General features: G+C 41.2%; 1 protein-coding gene across 3 annotated transcripts in view; it reads right to left on the bottom strand.

Annotated features, from left to right (window-relative positions):
- nav3 (neuron navigator 3) overlaps positions 1-12,988 on the bottom strand; it is a 178,825-nt gene that overhangs the window by 106,395 nt on the left and 59,442 nt on the right. The gene's annotated exons all lie outside the window — the stretch shown is intronic.

The following is a 12,988-nucleotide window of genomic DNA, read 5'->3' as shown; positions in this document are numbered from 1 at the left end:
GACGCCACCTACACAATCCACTGCATGTCATGTTCATGGATTCAAGGGGAGGCACATGTCCATATGTACACAGTATGCTGGTAAGTGTTAGAAATGCATCCCCAGAGTCGTAACAAATACACAAAAGACCCAAACATATGTGGTACTTTGACACACACAAACCCACAGACAGAGGCAAACAGAGGCAAAAGGTTTCTCATAATTTGCACATAAACACAGGGACTGTAGGACAGAGGGGCCCACGTTCACAGCGTAGGCAACAACTGCCACCTATGTTTCAGCTGTACAAAGGCGCACTGAGCCTGCAGTTATGAGGGGGATTTTTGCCATCCTTGACAGCAGCTAACGGGTCGCTTCATTAACATGGTGGCCAACTGCCAATCCCCCTCAGGAGGCCTTTTATGATTAGGTCAAAGGTCAAAGCGCTCTACGCAGTGCAGTGTGTCAGGGCCATACAAAGGGCAGGCTGGGCAACTCAGCTAGACGTCCAGCGGGCAATGATGATTCATGAGCTGTAACTCCTTCTCGGCCCTCCTCAGCCTGCTAGCTCTCTTTTCTAATGCTTACTCTCTGTCCTTTTCTCTCTTTATTAGAGAGAGGGAGACTTTGCAGACCCAGGATAATGAGTCATATCTGTGCACAGGCTGTTTGGATACTCCTCTGAGTGGAACTGCATTGTCTTCAATATGTTATGCATCTGTTAGTGAAGAATCAGCCTTGGTTCAAACATACAAAAAGACAAAGAACTTGATCTTCTAATTTTTGGGGGCGGGGGGTTGTATGCGGTGAAGCTAAAGAAAAAAAAAACTCAAGATAGTTGGAAGCAACAGCTCTATTTTTTTCTATTTTTCTCCTCTCACAGGTGCAGAGCCCTCGTCTGAGTGCTGCTTGCTGCTCTCCTCGCTGAGAGCTTTGCCTGTGCTGGGAGAACAGGAGCTCTGATGTGAAGCAGTAGTGTCCACAGATTTACTGCTAGCAGCTTTTTAAAATTTTTAACTGTGTTACTCCCTATATGGCGCAGTATATGCAGGAGTGTGGAAATCTTAATTTCTCCCACAGGGAATGATTGATTCAGATCCTACAAATGAATGCGTCTGTGAAGATGGTGCTTTTACAATATGAGCAATGGCAGCAGCAGCAAGTGGGTCCTGGAATCATCATGATAGGAGGAAAAGAAGAAGTAACATACAAGTGCATCCTCAACTACACGCCTCAGACTCTGAAGCACCTGAAGAACAGCAACTCTTTAGCAGTCACTTCCTCTCCACACTGAGATGTTTCTACTGGTGGCACCAAAGGGAGGCCGAGTGGGACACAAATTCACACACACAGCTTCCTCATCTGCCTGACACAATTCATAACCACCCGCACTCACGTTTTGGTTTCCATATTCTTTCCGCACATGCTGCGCACACAGACTGACGTGTGCTCTGGCGTGAGCTTGTTTGATTCTCCCACCCACACTCTCAGAAGTTTGCATGTTGTGCGACATGTGCAGAGCAGCATTCGTCTCATTACTTCAGTCTTAATTAGGTTTGAAGATGTGTTGGGTGTTGGAGTTGTGCAGTGTAACGCCTGCCAAAACAAACCGTCTATAGGTACGAAAAATAAGCAATCAAAAACATTTGCATGATAACAGCTATTTTTTTTTTATATCAACAATTCAAATCAGCTCATTCAGTTGCAAATATTTACAACACAAAGGAGTGCTGTACCACTCAGCATCGTTTCCACAGGCAGCGTGTGCGTTTGAAGTCTGATTTAATAGCTGATAAAGTCAAAAAGGACCAAACCCATAAACACACAGTAAATCTCTTTAGTTGGAGACAGATCTGTCAGCTTTTAAAGGAGGACAAGCATCACAGAAAAACCTGTGCCTTCAAATGATACTCCAACTATGAATTCTGAGACTTTTAGACATAACTGCTGTTTGTGATTAGTAGGCATTAACTGTAAAATGACGTAAACAAGGGGAATAAAGATTGAAGGCGTTGATGACGGCTGGGGCATTAATGTTCCACAGGGTTCTGGCGATGTTTAACTGCTAGTTTGGTGGGTGGACTGGTTTTGTGGCATCCTGTAACAGCCTCTTGAGAAGCCGACATCATTTATTTTTCCTACACAAGCTGGCAACACACAGATCCAAATAAGCCATTAAAAGCAATCTGGAAAGGGTGCATAAGATGAGGCACACTTCACCAAATCATGAAGTACTTTAAGCAGGAAAAAGCACATATTGAGGAGTGACAGGAGTGCACATGTACAACACACACAGACACACACATGAGGAGAAGAAAGAATCAGGGCTGCTGTTAAGTTTCTGTGATGAATAACTTTCAATTAAGCTAAGTTTCATTTGCAGAGCCACAGTGCAAATCAAAATAACAGATTCATAGTAACACTGGCAGCCAATCCAATCCAATCCAACTTTATCTATAGAGCGCTTTAAAAGACAACAAAGTTGAACAAAGCACTTCCCAGACAGCAATACAATACAACACAACAAATAAACACATAACACAAAATAATAATAATTTAAAAGGATAAACCATAAAAGGAGTACTAAATAAAAATATAAAAACAGTTCCCAAAATGACTCACACCTATAACCGATTTCAAAACACAGATTGGTGAATTTAAACCCAGAATCTTACTGCTGTGAAGCAACAGCGCACTGCACTGCAGCACTGTGCTGCTCAGTGTAGTGTGTGCTGAAAGTGTGAATGACCTTCACACAGTAGATGGATACATTGTGACCGTATTTTCTCGCATTTTATTAAACTAGAGAGTGTCCATTGTAGCCACGGTTATTTTCTGTTACCAAAATTTGCAGATGTCCACTAAATGCCTCTGACAGACACAAAGGTTACTTCCATAAAAAGGGACCGGGTGGCTTAGTGGTGAAGCCGGCGACCGCATACATACACTGTATTGCAGTGTGGGCGGCACAGGTTCGAGTCCCGGCCTGTCGCCAGCTTGCCTCTGTGTCTTTCCCCTGTTTCCCGTCTCTCTCCCCTACAGATAAAAGACACTGTGGCCAAAAATGGGGGAAAAAAAAAGGGACACCTCTTTTTCATTGGTTTGATTTGGCCAATTCAGTGGTTTACCTCCATAAAAAAATCAACTTGGTAAATGCAAAATAATTGTATTGTATATCTCTCCCCTGCCAATATATAACTACCATATACAGTATAAGTGGTAGTTAGACTGACAGTGGCCAATTCACAAATTATAACATATGCCAGACACAGTGAAAGTAGAGAAAACTACTACTAACATACTATTCAATCCCTCATTAAAGACAGTCTGCAGTGAGTGCAGATTAAAATCAATTGGAAACTTGCAGATCAATAATTCCAGTTACCTTATTTTCTCCTCCTTTCCTTCCTTATTTCCACAAAGCTCTATGACACAGCTAAAGAGTGCAGTTAGAATGAGACTTTCTGCTGCACTAGCCATAATAGTGTTAAATATACCAGGCTGAAATGAGCCATCATGTTGGTAATAAAAGCTGTTGCACTCTTGTATCACATGACCGCCTCATCTTTAATAGTATTGTTAAAAAAAATACAGAAAACAAACTAAATAATTGTTCCCTTGAGGACTTTTTGGCTAATGGTTTTTATGTAAATGAAAACTGCACAAGAGGCTGAGAGGCCGTATGTCTTACGGTTTTCTTCCTTCCATTAAAACACCAAACTGTGACCTTTTGTATTTTTCTAAACACAAGAAAAGATTACAGTTAATAGTGCTCCTGGTTAAAAAAATTAATTATTTTTAAACAGCAAAGTTGTAGAATTTCAACAGAACGCGTACATTCACTCGTTCTTTCCACTACAGTAAGACAAAAATTAGATACTGGCTACATCTACTGTACATGTTTTCAGTTTAATCCCCTCAAGTCCCATCTCATCTATGAAAAGTGCACTGGGGCACACTGGGCCTCTCTAAAGGTATCAAGTGACTGATGTATGATGGTTGGAACTGGAAAGTGTTATCCCTTATATGCAACTGTCAAATACAAATGAGCCAAACACCTCAATTACCACTTCCTACGGGACAGAAAACAACCTTCTTCAAGACAAGACTGGAAAACCAGGCGTTAGCAGTTTGTAGCGCATGAGCACTACTGAATAATTGAAGGGTTTTACTTAAAATGCTACATATCCACTGGAAAATAAATGCCACCATAAATCCTTCAGTCAGTGTTTCAAAAACACGGATGACTCAAGCTTCACAAACAGAGCTATTCTGTCAAGTCTCGCAGTGACTCAGTAGACTTCAATGTTTTCTTTTCAATGCATTTTATTTCAAACCCACTGATCATTATATGAATATATTCATTTATTATACACCCACATGGAAACGTAACTTTAACCCTGGGCATTCCGACTTGAAACACCAATGGGCGACAACAACAAAGAGCTTATTAGCACGTACAGTAGACTCTTCTTTGGTATACGACAGTAATCAAAGTTTCGAGATGAGTGCGGTGAATCCAAATAAATCCTGCAGATGCAAACCGCTGTGTCATCTTTATAAGCCTTTTCCCTAGCAGATCAAAATCAATACCAACTAAAACTAAACAAAATCAGCTCTGCCTCAGAAATCCCTTTATCAAAGTTTGTCTTTGTTCTTCCAATCACCCCACATGGCAGGATTTTGCAAAGATGAAAACAGTTTTTGTACCTATTAATTCTTCTTGGCACATGAAAACTAATGAGGCAGCACTCGTGTGGAGACAACACATAACTGGGATGTTTTTTACAGCCAGAATATACTTTATTAATCATTGCTGCTCTGAAAGCCAAAGGTTTACATGGATATGAAGCCAAATATCTAGTCCAAACGTCTAGATCACTGAACACAAGAATTATTTGTGTTTTTCCTCCACGGATAGCCAAGACCTGAAGGACACTGCGGGTTAGAGTGGTTCACCACACGCTCAGGATTTACAGCCGCTCAGCCTTTCTTTCAAACAAACCAGTTCTCGCATTGTCCATGACCTCTCCATCAACTCCCCTCATCCAACTGAGGCTCTGACACAGATTCCTCCACTGGTCTTGTCCCTGTCAGTGCATCCAAAGCAGGCGGCTGCTGATAGATGGCTGCAATTTGTCTGAAAACAGACAAATTGAAATGGAACTTAGTGGGTTAAAGGATCCAGTCTCATAATCCAGGAATTGTTGCTCATCATCCCAAAGTCCACGGCAAAGAAGCTGTTTTCCCCTCATCTGGCACCGGCTGAAGAACCATTTTATGCAATATTGATCACAATGGCGGTCCCCATAATCCCTTACCCCGTCTGAAATCCTTCATGAATGGTAGCTAAGGATCTCACACACCCAGATCTATCCGGCTCACTCAGGCTTACAGAAGGAATGTTTGCATTCACAGCAGCCTAAATGTTATGAAACTGTATCATTTAGTTCAAGTAGTTCCAAGCTGATTTTTATCACGTCGTACCTCATATTCCTGTAAATAAAACTGTAATTTTCTTTGGAGCTGTGACGCCCGAAATCCTTTAAAGAAACTGCAGCGCCGGCTCAGTCAGCACATAAACACACATGATGTATAATCAACATGATGTGCATGGCAACACAAACCTATATCTGCAAATGTCTCAATTAAATATGGTGGCACATTTTCCTGTGTTTGCAGCATCAAATAACTTGGAGCCCTTCCATGTGGCTTTTTGCATCTGCTGCACAGACAGAGTGTACGCCTGCATGTGTGTTTGTGTGTGTGTTAGCCTGCATGTGTGTGGACTGTGTGAGATTGCGAGAGAGAGAGAGAGAGGAGAGAGGAGAGAGAGCGAGGAGAGAGAGAGAGAGAGAGGAGAGGAGGGTGAGGAGAGGAGAGAAGAGGAGAGAGGAGAGAGCGAGAGAGAGAGAGAGAGCGAGCGAGGCAGGCAAAGATGTTTTATAGATGAAAAAGTCTCTTCATCAATCTCTGGCCTAATCTCTTTAAATCTGTTATCACTGTTTGAGTCAAAACTCATTATCACTTCAGTCAATGATGGAGCAATAAAAAAAAATTAAAACATGATGCAATGCACCACGCAAAGATTGCTCCTACTGTCATTTCATCTGTCCCCCTTTATCTGTCTGTTCTCACTTTTATTTTATTTATTATATTTTAGGCACAATTTAGTCTGAACTACAGCTGAACTGTAATCTTACATCAGCAACATCAGAAAACAACAAAAGAGCTCTTTTATTGTGAATACAAATATCCAAGCCTCAGAAGTCACCTCCAAAAATGAAGCTAAAATAACAGTTAAAAAATGTAGTTTATTAATGGTTAATGGAGCACCTCCTTTAAAAACAGGCATCTAGATGCTCAGTCTCACTTGAATTCCTCTCAGCTGATGCTTTGTGAATAACTCCACAAACAGCCGACAGAAGACGTAGAGCTGTTGCAGTGCTGTTTTCAGAAGGTAAACACCACCAACACGATGGACCGAATTACTGCTGACAGGTGACAGATTTGCCTGCCAGTCATGTCTGAGGGTGGTTCTCCTGCAAGGGTCAGTGAGGTTAAGCTTCTGACGTATTAAACATGTGTTTGTATAACCTGCTGAGCAGCAATGATGCAGAGTCAGAATTCACACGATCAGCTGACAGAGAGTTCGGTCCTTCAGGAAAATGCGTCAGAGCTCCGTCTGCAAGACAATCGTTTTGCTGTAACTGCTCTTTTCAGCTCGTCACATTCAGTGTGTCGTTCTCGCTCTCTCTCTCATGCGCACCGTGTTAGATAAAAAGTCACTTTGTCTTATTATTTCTCTCGTTGAATTCTGTCCTCATTTAAAAAACAGTAATTTTGGATATCATTGAAGGCTATCTGCTACTGATACTTTATGACTCATAATACTAAAGAACACAAAAAACTGCTTATACAGGAAAAATTATTCATAAAGAGATGTAAATTAGTCCAGCTTACTAAGCTGTGATACCAGGACTGTTTTCACACATATAGCAAAAGTCTAAAAATAGAACACAAACTGTAAGGCAGCGCTATTCTGCTTCTGAACCAGAAATCCTGGTTATAGCGTCAAGGCTGCAGAAGTCACTGTGGAGCATCTCCTCTCTTCTCACCCACCACGGGAGATAAAACAGAGCTGCAGATTTTACAGCTGCCTTCCACAGATGTCGAATGTCAGAGATGATTTAATCTGCTGCAGTGGTCAGAATGTGGTAATAAATCAGGTGCAGCACCTACTTTACTTTTATATTCCATCCTCCCAAATTCTGTGCCTCTGAGCTATAACACCAGTTACAGCTGAGCGTTCTTTCCTTCCATTAGTTAATAAGGACAAGCACAATTTGGCTGTTTAGGAACCAAACGTTGGGCATCAGGTATAATCAGTGACACAAGGAACTGTCAAAACATTTAAACATTCCCTTATACAAGCAGCAAACGAGCCCTATAACCAGAATCAGCTAGAAGCAGGACATGTTTTACCAACCACTGTCACGATTTTAAATTGTATAAAATTGGTGGAATAAAAAGCTTAATGCCCTAAGACAGGAGCTACAAGAATAAGAATAAAATGCCTCTACAATAATGACCTCTGACTTTTTAAACACATCAAACACTGCTTTTCCTTTTTTCCTTTGCAGGCCTGAACACACTACAAGCCTTTTTTTGTTCAGGCAGCTGCAAATGAGAATGATGCTTAGGGATCATTTGGAGCCGTGACACATCCAATGTCATGCAGCCCATGGCTGAGGAGGGTGGCTGGGTTCACTAAGGGCAGCACAAGCCGAGCTGTGAGCGACTTGGCAGTGAATCTTTTGGTATCATAGAAGGAAGAGTGACACAGGACAAAACCTATGCAAGCAAAAAAGTAGGTTAAAGACTGACTGATTTATATTTTATTATTCCCAAACTGAAACAATCACAGGGAATAACAGGTCTGCTGAGAAAGGCTGCAGCTGGTATTTCACAGTGAAACAAACTGAGGCAGATCAAAGGTTAGCAGTCCTTCACTGTGCTCATTTAACAAGCTCTTTGCTCCCTGAACAGAACATCTGCCGATGTCGTTCAGCTATAATGAGTGATTAAAAGCTTCCAATTGAGACAAGTGAGCCTGTAACGAGCCCCAAGTCACCCCATCTATACCCAGAACGCACACCTCTTGTAATAAAAAAAATAATTAAAAAGGCATTTGCAGAAGAACAAAGAAAGAAGAGATGGGCCGCAAAGAAGCTTCATTAGATGTAAAGACCAAGATTCTGAAGCACCAGATTCAAAGTAGTACAAAGTAGATCAAACTTATGTCTTGGGTTTAGTTTTGGGTTTGATTCAGGCATCCTGAAATGGACCTCAGAATAATAACACACTGTTTTCACTATTTAACTATTCCTCTTATAAAGTCATATAGTAACACCAGATTTCTTGTTCTTTGAATGTATATTTTGCTGAAAGCAAAGCAATTCCTCAGACCTACAGACAAACACAGTGAATTCTGCTCTCTAATCTATTAATTAATTAGAAAGATTAAGAAACCCCGCAAGTTGCCTCTAAAATCAAAAGTGCCTAAAATGCCCAGAGTGTTCTATATAAACTCTAATTCATGTTTGTTTCTGGTTTTTCAGCTTTGGTGGGCCGTTACAGTAAAAGTCTGGCACAGCTGTTGGACAGATGATTAATTCCCTGCTGCCAATCAAAATTACAGCAGTGATTTTTTTTTCCTCTGATCAATACGTGTTTTTTACAGTACGCCTGGTAGAGTGTGCACCCTGTTCAGAAGCCACACCTCTGAGGTGCTTTTAGACAATGAGTCGCTGGTAGTAGGGTGCAAAGCACTCAGTGGCACACCCTTGCACCTGTTTTATTTTTTATTTTTTTATTACTGCAGCCTTTGACGTAGAAGGTATTGCTTGATGTCTTTTAGAGGTTTTTTCCAGTGGGCAAAGACGTGAGTATAACACAAACTACCCTGTCTGCCATTAGGGCATACAGGCTGAACAATAAGAATGAAATATATCCCCTGTACAGTTGTAGCTTCAGCAGCCTAAACAGGCCATCTGCCTCCTCCCTCTTTACTCGCTGCCAGTCACTGGGCATGCAAAATGACATAAGGGGTGTTTCAGAAGCCCTGAGTTCCCATCATCCGTTTGTCAGTGTATTTCCAGACCAAATGACTCTCATAATAGGCTAGTCATCTGACAGCCAGGGCTGGTGTAATCAAATCAAAGACCGGAGAAATAGTGTCACACAAATGCCAGTTGGTTTTGCCTAACAGGAACCCCGGCCAGGAACTCAAATTAGGAACACAATCAATTAGAAGCAGAGATTAATAGCGAGCTGTGCTGATGACGACGCGTCAGGCCAGTGAAGATGATACTACTGAGCAACTCGTGCCGTTTGTCCCTCGCGTCTGGCTGCTGTGCAAGCTGCCAACAGATGGAGCCCAGATGAAACTGGTGGACTTTAGTCTCCAAGAAACCCTAGACGCAATTAGCCCTCAAAGGCAACACACCCAGTCTAATCATGATACAAAGGCTAAAAGACTGAACAGTATAAATTTTAAAATAGCACAACGAATAACTTTGCTGATCAAATAAGTTTATATCTGCTTCATTTTTAAGAGTTTTTGTCACTGACTACATTGATGTGAACCAGCTAGCAGTCTTACTCTAGAGGTTGAAATGCTGCTCTGTCAGTCAGTCCACTTTGGTCCACACTAAAATATAACATCAGTGGTTGGTGGATAATTTGTTACAAAGTATCATGGATTAATATCAGGATTAATAGTATCAGGATTAATCCTAACAGTGATCCTGTAACTGCCCCATCTAGCAAAAATGTTGTTTTTCTAATACTTTGGTTTATGATCATATATTAAGCCTTCAAGCCCACCAGCTTCGGCTCTACTGTGTATTTATGAACAAAGGTAAGTATGTTACTTTCCTAAACTAATATGGTAAACATGGTAAACCTGGCATTAGTATGTTAGCCTGCCGACCAACAGCTTTTCTTCTCATTTTTGGCCACAATGGCTTTTCTATAAAGTGGAGATAGACAGGAAATGGGGGGAAAGATGCAGGGGAAGACACAGGGGCAAATCAGCGACAGGCCGGGACTTGAACCTGCGCTGTCTGCACCGCCCGCACCACAACGCGGCATACAGTATGCATGTGGTCGCCTGCTCCACCACTACTAACTACACTGTACAAAATAAGCACCATTTAAAGGACAACAGCAGAAAGCGCCTAGCCGCAACTGAGATATGTTAGGATTGCTCTTACAGCTTCATTGCCAGTCAGTTTCAACTCGCAAGTAACAAACTGCATATGACTGATGCATACAGCTAAACTGAAATGGTACTTTAGTTACCAGCGAGGGGAGCTTGGACTCCCTATCAATACATTGTTGTGCCATAAGAAACGACAAGCAAAGAAACAGTGAAACACAGTCGTTCCTTATATTCATATCATAGCACTTATTTCACATTTCTTTCCCCTGGCTCGTTACTAAAACCTTCACAATTAATTTTTTTCATGTGCTAAATGTCTGGTATCATGGCAGCGCCACAGTCTGTTTCCTGAAGAGTGAAATGCAATGAAAAAAACGTCTCCTTGAAATATAGGCAGACAAACTGTGCTCAAATTAATCAACAGAGACAAAAATTGCTTTGTCAAAAACGAAAAATATTGAGTGAGGTCCAAGGCTGCCAATAGCCAGTCTAAACTAGGGGTGGGACTTTAACGCGTTAATTTCGATTAATTAATTATGGGGAAATTAACGCGTTAAAAATTTTAACGCATTTTAATCGCACTTTGCACCGTGGAACGTTTCTCAGTGCGCGAGTTCCCGGCATACAGATTATATCGACGCACAATGTCCAAATTAGGGGCCGGCCCACGTCTTTCGCAGCCCACGAACACCACAAAGGCCGGAAGTGAGCAGCTAGCCTTCATATCAGCTGCCGTCACCTCTGCGTAGCTCATGTCGCCTAGCAACCGTGAGTGCGAAGCACAGCTGTGTAAAAACAGCTGTTAAACGGAGAACGAACTTTTTCTCCGTTTGGTGGTTAATTTTAAGTCTTTAATTCAAAATAAGCTGTTAAAACAAGCATAACACATTTCAACATCAAGGAATACAGCTGAGAGAATGATTAATTTCCAACTATAACAAGTGAGACATTAATGTTGAATAAAACTATCCAGTTATGATGCTTAACTTTAATTTCAGGAGTTTGCTTATCACAGGAGCACTTCCACCCTTCATTGGTCTGTGTAGTAGACTGGTGGGAAAATAAACAACATTTTGAAGTTTAAGCTTATGTATATTGATTCATTCATCAACTAAACTTAAATTAATATTTCTCATGTCAAATATTGAATGCGATTAAAATGCGATTAATTTAGATTAATTAATTACAAAGCTTGTAATTAATTCGATTAATTTTTTTAATCGAGTCCCACCCCTAGTCTAAACATGATCAATGACACACTTTAAAATTCAGTAGCTTAAATGAAAAGCAATAAGAAAGCGTTGACAAACGTGGCGAGCTGTTTGATGGAATCTCTCCTACCAAGTCCTGCACAGCCTTCCTGTGACTGATGCTGCAGCTCAGCATCTTTGTGTTCATTCTGACAAATGTTTGTTTCGCCCGACATCCTTTGCTGAGGTCGCTGGAAGCTAAACACACACACACACGCGGGCACGCACGCACACACACACACACACACACACACACACACACACACACACACACACACACTCACTCAGAAAGTCAAACTGCACAGTCATCTGTATTGCAGGGAAGCACTCTGTGGTTTGCTAATGATGTCTGTCTATAATGAGGTGGATTAGTGTTGCAAGGCTTTAATATTTTCTGCTGAATGAGCCTCTTCTGCCCCCCCGTCTGCCGTTCTTGTGTTTTGAGCATGATTCTTCTGAGAAATGGAAGAAAAAAAAAAGACTCCTTCACTCAATTCAAAAACCTGGGTGTGCATCTAATTTCTTTAGATGTCTGTACAATTATGAGAAAGTGCACTGTCAGAGGGCATGAGGTTTTACATGGCAGAGGGAGTGCAGAGCACACTGCAAGGTGAACCAGATACACAAAAACTCTGTGTGAGTAAATGCCTACACATCGCAGGCATTTAGCAGATAGATTTATCCAAAACTCAAAAATGAAAAGAGCATGAAATTCACTACAAGTGTACAGGAATAAGGACTGTAGTGGGAAAGAAAACTGAAAAACTAAACAGGCAAACTGACAGCGGAAAAACTCAAATGTTTTAGGCCCAAACTTCCCTCTCTAAGAGACGATCAAAAAGACATCAGACTGAAGGTAACTATAACTTCAACTTCATTGCTTTGGAAGTTAAGCTATGTTGTGTTTCAGCTGTGCTATTTCCATCTCCATTTGACATTAGCACTGATGTGGAGAAAATATGACCTTTCATTATTAATCGAGAAAGGTGCACAATATAAATGCAGGCTTTTGTTATGCACTGTATTAGTACGGAGATCAAAGGTCAGACTCTTTAACATATTGTTCTTAATGGGAGCAAATTAGACCAAGTAGGTGAAGAGAATTTGAAAAGAGGTTCTAATAATTCATACTTCCACTGTTCTTCAGCATACTATCCCATGGGCCCACTGGGCGGTCAAAGGTAATACCCTTTAGTCCTGTAATTATAAGGGCCAAGCACTCAGGAGCAAAGCGAAGGGACTTCCATGGAGCGTTGGCTAGCTGAGTGTGAAAGGTTAACAGGAAATGCAAAGATTAAGCTGCTGTTATTTGTAATCAGTGGAATATACTTTAAAATGTAATATGATAAATGCAGCAGTTGACTATGAAACGCACACTTTAGTTGTCAATTACTCACAGACCAAATGCACGTCAAAGTGTTTTGTTTTTTGGACCAGTGCTGCAGGAAGTGACTGGGTTTCAACTGACTTGTGGCTCACTGAAGAAGGATTTAGAGGAAAAAAACAGAGTGCATTATGTATGTAGATTAGCAGA

This window comes from Archocentrus centrarchus, chromosome 23, assembly GCF_007364275.1.
Source record: "Archocentrus centrarchus isolate MPI-CPG fArcCen1 chromosome 23, fArcCen1, whole genome shotgun sequence".
Lineage (NCBI taxonomy): Eukaryota > Metazoa > Chordata > Actinopteri > Cichliformes > Cichlidae > Archocentrus > Archocentrus centrarchus.
Note: the sequence above shows the minus strand (reverse complement) of the source record. Positions and strands in the feature narration are given on the sequence as shown.